This window comes from Eretmochelys imbricata, chromosome 14 (assembly GCF_965152235.1).
Source record: "Eretmochelys imbricata isolate rEreImb1 chromosome 14, rEreImb1.hap1, whole genome shotgun sequence".
NCBI classification, from domain to species: domain Eukaryota; kingdom Metazoa; phylum Chordata; order Testudines; family Cheloniidae; genus Eretmochelys; species Eretmochelys imbricata.
Genome location: NC_135585.1, coordinates 40,487,188 through 40,494,015, shown reverse-complemented (window position 1 = coordinate 40,494,015; position 6,828 = coordinate 40,487,188). Strand labels below are relative to the sequence as shown.

Here is a 6,828-nt window from a genome sequence, read left to right as displayed (position 1 = left end):
CTCTCACGTTACTGGAACACACCTGGACCAATTTCTGTTCTTCTAGACAAACAAGATTATCTCCAGAATTGAAGGAAAAATAGAGCAACCTCTTTCACTCTCTCTCTCTCTCTCATCTAAACACTCAATCTAATTTACTCATTTACAGAATCTACAGAATTGTCCTTCATTTCTTTCTCTCTGTCTTATCAAAGGTACTGTGCATAATTTTTTTCTATCAAGGTAACTAATGTTAATGAATGACTCATCTATCTGCCTGTCATTTTCAAAGGCACCTAAAATATCTTCATCTACAGGATTCTCTCTCGTCTCACTGAGATTTGAGAGTCCCACAGACACACCGGAGAATCTTTTTTGTCTAGAAGAACAGAAATTGGTCCAGCTGTGTTCCAGTAACGTGAGAGGTAAATCTAACCACATTAGCTGGCAGTGAAATGTAAGATTAGACGGGACAAGCTATGTGTATGGGCTGTTTGTTGTTGGTTTGTCTAGTGCCTTTTCGATAAACACTCTGGTATCTCATTCTCATTAGTGGGATGGCACTGTGTGAGGTAGGGAAGTGGGGACAAATATTGGGGTGCTCTTTAATAATCATTCGTAGGGCTGCATGTCTGTGACAATGGGAAAGAAGTCACAAACACTGTGATTTTCCTATTTGTTCATGACTTTTTTCGTGTGTCCATGACTCACCCTGCAGAGGGGGCTCCTGCAGTGCCTGTCCTGAAGGGCTGGGCCCAGCCCCGCACTCCAGGCATTGCGACCAAGCGTGCAGGGTCGCAGCACCAGTCAGGTGTGGCCCAGCTGCTCCTCTGGAGCGGACACAGCAGCTGCCAATGCCCGTTCCTGAGGTGAGTGTGGGACAGGGTGTCAGAATCACCAACCAGAGATGAGTAAGATCCAAGAGACCTGACACCTGATCTGTGTGCACACAGAGAGATGAGAAAGGGGATGGGGTGAAACTGATTGTGTATCTAATCTATCTATCTATCATGAGATACCATGGAAACCCCTGAGAGGTATCTAAATACATATGTGGTCTCAACGGGACCGAGCTATGGAGGAAAACCTAACTGCAGTGACAGAGTTTATCTTTCTCGGCTTCTCAGACCTCCAGCATTTGCAGCCCCTTCTTTTTGTCCTCATTTTACTCATCTACCTCATCACACTGATAGGAAATAGCCTCATCATCGCTGTCATGGTTGCTGACCTGGCCCTCATCACCCCCATGTATTTCTTCCTCAGGAACTTGTCAGTCTTGGAGATCTGCTACACTTCACTGGTCATCCCTAAGACCCTGACCAACCTCCTGTCAGAGAGGCAGGCTATCTCTTTCCTGGACTGTGCTTGCTGACTGTTATGTCCTATGACCAGTATGTTGCCATATGCAACCCTATGCGTTACTCACTCATCATGAGCAGAAAGGTCACCCTAAGCTTGGCAGCTGTGGTGTGGCTCGTGGGCAACTTGGTGGCATGTGAGCAAATGGCAGCCATATTCATGTTACCCTTCCACAGACCAAATAAAATCAACCACTTCTTCTGCGATGTCCTCCCAGTGCTTAGGCTGGTGAGCACGGATACATTGCTCATCAATGCGATTCTTCCCTTCCTCACTATGGTGTTCACAATAGTCCCCTTAATCTTAATCATCACCTCCTATGAAAGCATCATCTGGACCATTCTGAAGATGCACTCAGGTGAGGGGAGACACAAAGCTTTCTCCACTTGCTCCTCACACCTAATCACAGTCATCTTATTCTACTGCAGCATCTTTATCACCTACATGAGGCCCAGTTCCAATGTCACTGTGGACACTGACCAAGCCCTCACCCTGCTCTACACGGTCATTATTCCGACATTCAACCCAATCATATACAGCCTGAGGAACAAAGAAGTCAAGGAGGCTCTGAGGAAATTCTTGACCAGGACTAACATTTCTGTGTTCTCATAAATACAGTTGGTTTTTCTGATCACTGAGCCCCATTAAAGTGTCTCAACTTGGGAGGTGTCACAAAGTGGGAAAATGTCTGTACTATTGCTTACAATATGATGTATAATTTGGTTTCCCTTTTAAATTCTATATTGTCGTCTGGTTGAATGTGTAGGGTTAAAGCAAAGGAGGTTGTAAAGTGTGCTGTTAAGGGACTCATGAAAAGTAAAACAATGACTCAGATATTCAGCCTCTGAGGTACCCACTTCAGAGGGTTAAGACAACAATGGGCTGGGTCATCAACTGGAGGAAGAACCGACCTGGCTGGCACCATCCACAATAGAATGTTTTATTCTTCCTATGGCTAGGGCTAAGAATCAAAAGACCCTGAAAGTTAAAAAGGAAGTGGTCGGCTCTGCTGGAACCTGACAAAAAGACCCAGAGTCATCAGGGTAAAGAAAGACAGATAGACAGACTGAGGGTCAGGAACTGCAGTGGTCAAGCTGTAACTTGGTGCCCAGAGAGAACAGGAGACAGCAAGGGTGGGTCACATCTACCCAGGGGCTGGAGGGGAATGCCAAACGTAGGGGAGACAATGGGCCCTATAGGTATTTGTTATTTTTAAAATCTGCTTCTTTAAGCACTGTGCCCGATTTGGACAAATACTCCTGCTTCTGTGTCACTGCAAACAAAGCTGCAGGGCCAGAGTCCCAAAGGGAAACTTTGGCAGAGTCCCAGCACAGCTGGACCTGAGAGGTAGTGGGGTGGGCATCTGGGAAGGGGGAAGCTGGAAACCCTGTCAGAGCGTGGCTGGATTTCTGAATCCCACCCCAGAGAGAAGTAGAGGCATGAGCCGGCCACGTGGAAGGGGTTCATTCATGGGACTGGAGAAGGGTCTCAGAAGGAGGCAGCCTACCCAGGAGGCATCCAGAAGGGCAGGTCACATTTAAAGTCTGGGCTGTATTTTATTACATCCATGTTTTAGGAAAGATGTGGACAAATTGGAGAGAGTATGTAGGAGAGCAACAAAAATGATCAAAGGGTCAGAAAACCTGACAGCAAGAAAGGTTAAAGAAACTGGGCATCTTTAGTTTTGAGAAAAGAAGACTGAGGAGGAACCTGATAACAGCCTTCAAGTATGCTGATATAAAGAGGATGGTGATCTTTGGTTCTCCGTGTCCATTGAAGATAAAACAAGAAGTAATGGGCTTAATCTGGGATATTTAGGTTATAGATTTGGGAAATCTTTCTAACTAGAAGGGGAGTTAAATTCTGGAACAGGCTTCCAAGGCAGGTTGTGGATTCCCCATCATTGGAGGTTTTTAAGAACAGGTTGGACAACACATCTCAGGGCTGCTGTAGGTTTACTTGGTCCTGTCTTAGCACAGGGGTCCGGACTCGATGACCTCTCGAGGTCCATCTCAGCCCTACATTTCTATGAATGTCTGACAACTACAACTGTCTAAATGACTTCTAATCTCCTACCAAGAGCATTTTCTGTAAAAAAAAAACAAAACAAAACAAACAACAATAAAAACACCTGGGAAATTCACTGACAAAAACTTTGTGAATGCAGAGTTATGGTTGTAGAGGGCCAGTGACATAGCATGCCTATGTGCTGTAGCAATTTTGTGGTTGTCACGTTCATCGAGACCTTTGTTTTGCATTGTAACCTCCTTGCTGGTTTAGAACATCCAGATGCTCATGAAAAAGAGGCCTATCCTGACGGCATCAGTCTTCTCTGAGCACTGCTGCCCCTGCTAGAGTGTGGAAAGCGCTCACAAGGAGAGAGCCATCACTGGCCATCAACGTGGACTGATTCTTCTATCCTGGAGCAATGGGTTTTCTACTGGCAGGGCCGCTGACTTCGATTGACTCTCTACACAGAAGCAAACAGGAGTAGGATTTGGAGCTGGGAAATTCACTCAGCAAAAGCACCTGGAAACAGGATGTGGCTGAGAGACTCAGCATCACCTAAGGATGCTGAGCAGAACCAGGTCTGCCAGGGGTGGTGAGATCAGACTGAGGGGGGTGCCTTGAGGACGTTGTTTTCCTAAGTTCTGTACCTCTGGTGTTGTGTTGTAAAGTGTTTGTGTCTCTTGCTTTCTTGCTGCATTGTCCCTGAAGGATTTGTCTGGGCTGCCAGATGAGGCAGATTCCCACTGCCAGATGAGGGGGAATGGGTATAAGTAACTGGAGGATGGGAGGAATGAGACAGTTGTTTTGTGGTCTAAGCCAGGTGGACTGCAGACTCCCACTGCCCAAGAAGGGTGTCATGCATGGGGTCTGCACTTGGCAATATGCCTGAGAGAGACCCAGAGCTAGAGGCAATGACCAGTCACTATCCAGACTTGATAGAGGGGTTAGAATCTCATGGGAAACACAGTTTAGTTCTGAGTACAACAGACTGATGCCTGACCAGGGGGAGGGCAGGACCAGGTTGTAACAGCACCCATTGAAATAAATGAGGCAATTCACACTTCCGAGCTATTATGTCAGGCTCTCTGCATACTCAGGCAGACATTGCCACAGGGGTTTCACTCAAATCATGTTTGCAATGTTGTCTTTGCAACCATAACATCTAGAGACTTAGGGCTAGATTCACAAGGGGGATTAGGTGCCCAATTGCCTAACTTAGGTTCCTAAGGCCAACATTTAGTCACCATTGACATTCATGACAGGTTTCAGAGTAACAGCTGTGTTAGTCTGTATTCGCAAAAAGAAAAGGAGTACTTGTGGCACCTTAGAGACTAACCAATTTATTTGAGCTTGAGCTTTCGTGAGCTACAGCTCACTTCATCGGATGCATACCGTGGAAGCTGCAGAAGACATTATATACACACAGAGACCATGAAACAATACCTCCTCCCACCCCACTGTCCTGCTGGTAATAGCTTATCTAAAGTGATCATCAAGTTGGGCCATTTCCAGCACAAATCCAGGTTTTCTCACCCTCCAACTTGATGATCACTTTAGATAAGCTATTACCAGCAGGAGAGTGAGCTTGTGTGTGTATGGGGGTGGGGTGGGGGGTGAGAAAACCTGGATTTGTGCTGGAAATGGCCCACCTTGATTATCATGCACATTGTAGGGAGAGTGGTCGCTTTGGATAAGCTATTACCAGCAGGAGAGTGAGTTTGTGTGTGTGGTTTTTGGAGGGGGGGTGAGGGAGTGAGAGAACCTGGATTTGTGCAGGATATGGCCCACCTTGATTATCATACACATTGTGAAGAGAGTTGTCACTTTGGATGGGCTATTACCAGCAGGAGAGTGAGTTTGTGGGGGGGGAGGGGGGCGAGGGTGAGAAAACCTGGATTTGTGCTGGAAATGGCCCAACTTGATGATCACTTTAGATAAGCTATTACCAGCAGGACAGTGGGGTGGGAGGAGGTATTGTTTCATGGTCTCTGTGTGTATATAATGTCTTCTGCAGCTTCCACGGTATGCATCCGATGAAGTTAGCTGTAGCTCACGAAAGCTCATGCTCAAATAAATTGGTTAGTCTCTAAGGTGCCACAAGTACTCCTTTTTATTGACATTCATGAAACCCCTGCTACCTTTCCTTATAGGTGCCTAATGTTCTCAGGTGCCTAAATTTCCACCAGCAAAGCCCCAGAGGCGCCTACATTTTTGTCAGTGGGCTAGTGGGAAGCCATCAAATTACTGAAACAACTGAGCAGCTCAGCCCTGACTCCTGCCAACTCCCCAGTGGCATTTACAAACTTGGTGCTCCCTGAAGTATCTCACTTGTGGGGGTCTAATCTGGTAGGTGTTCTCAGAGGTCTCTCTCAATCTCCCCTGTTGAAGCTGTTCTACTCTGTGCATGTACTGAAATCTTCACTGGAGCAGGGAATGGAATGCGGGTATCCCAGGAGAACATCCTAGCAATTAGCTTTGTAGAGTCCTAGAGGGTGTAGAGAGAGTGGAAATAACTTTATAGACTACTGGCTAATGCATTCCCCGAGAGACCCAGATTTCACTCCCTGAGCCAATGAAGATTTGCACATGTCAATACAGACCCACAGACACAGTGTTGCAGCTGTGTCGCTATAGCATAGACACTTTCTTTGTCGGTGGAAGGAGTTTATCCATTGATGTCGTTAATCCACCTCTCTGAAAAGTGGTAGGTAGGTCAATGGAAGAATTCATCCTTTTACAAACTGGCCCCTGATCGAGACCTCATGGCCCCGCCACATCCCGCCCCTAAAAAAGGCAGTGGAGAGGATTCTCCAAGCTGCCTAGAAGGGCTATGTGGGACACAGCCAATCAGGGCCCAGCAGGCTAGTCTAGGAATAGCTGCAGGGCCAGAGTGAGTTAGTTTCTTGCTGGAACTGGTGGAGTGTGAATGGTGTGCGGCTGGCCGAGGGAGCGAGAAGGAGCTCTAGGCTGGTAGCTAGGACCCTATTCAGACAAGGTAAGGGTGAAGAAGGTACAGGGCTGTGGGGAAGTGGCCCAGGGAATTAAATCAGCAGTATGACTTAGATAAAGGGACACAGTGGATGGCTGCTATCAACAGGATCCCTGGGCTGGGATCTGGAGTAGTGAGCGGGCCTGGGTCCCCCCACCCCCATTAGCCACTGGGGGAGTAGTGGCCTGGACTTTGAGGCACCCCAGAAGGGGAACGGAACTCCATAGTGGCCCAGCAAGAGAGCTGGAGCCTGAAGCACCCAGAGATGGTGAGGACATTGCCTCCTGGGGAAAAGCCCTGGGCGTACGGCTCGACACCAGCACTAAGATCATTGATAGATTATGGGACTAATTAAGGACCTGAGCCCAAGGAGGGCTACAGGGAGAGAAAGTGCAAGCCTGCACACACTTGACCAAGGGCCCTTGCTAGGGGTGAGAGCCCCAACCCCATTACACCCCTGTTTTCAGTTGCTTATAACTTTGGCAAATTCT

The 6,828-nt window shown here is 47.3% G+C and overlaps 1 pseudogene; it reads left to right on the top strand.

Moving 5' to 3' along the window:
* Nucleotides 1–1,054: 1,054 nt before the first annotated feature.
* On the top strand, nucleotides 1,055–1,950 carry LOC144274028 (olfactory receptor 10A7-like; annotated as a pseudogene).
* The last annotated feature ends 4,878 nt before the right edge of the window (nucleotides 1,951–6,828 follow it).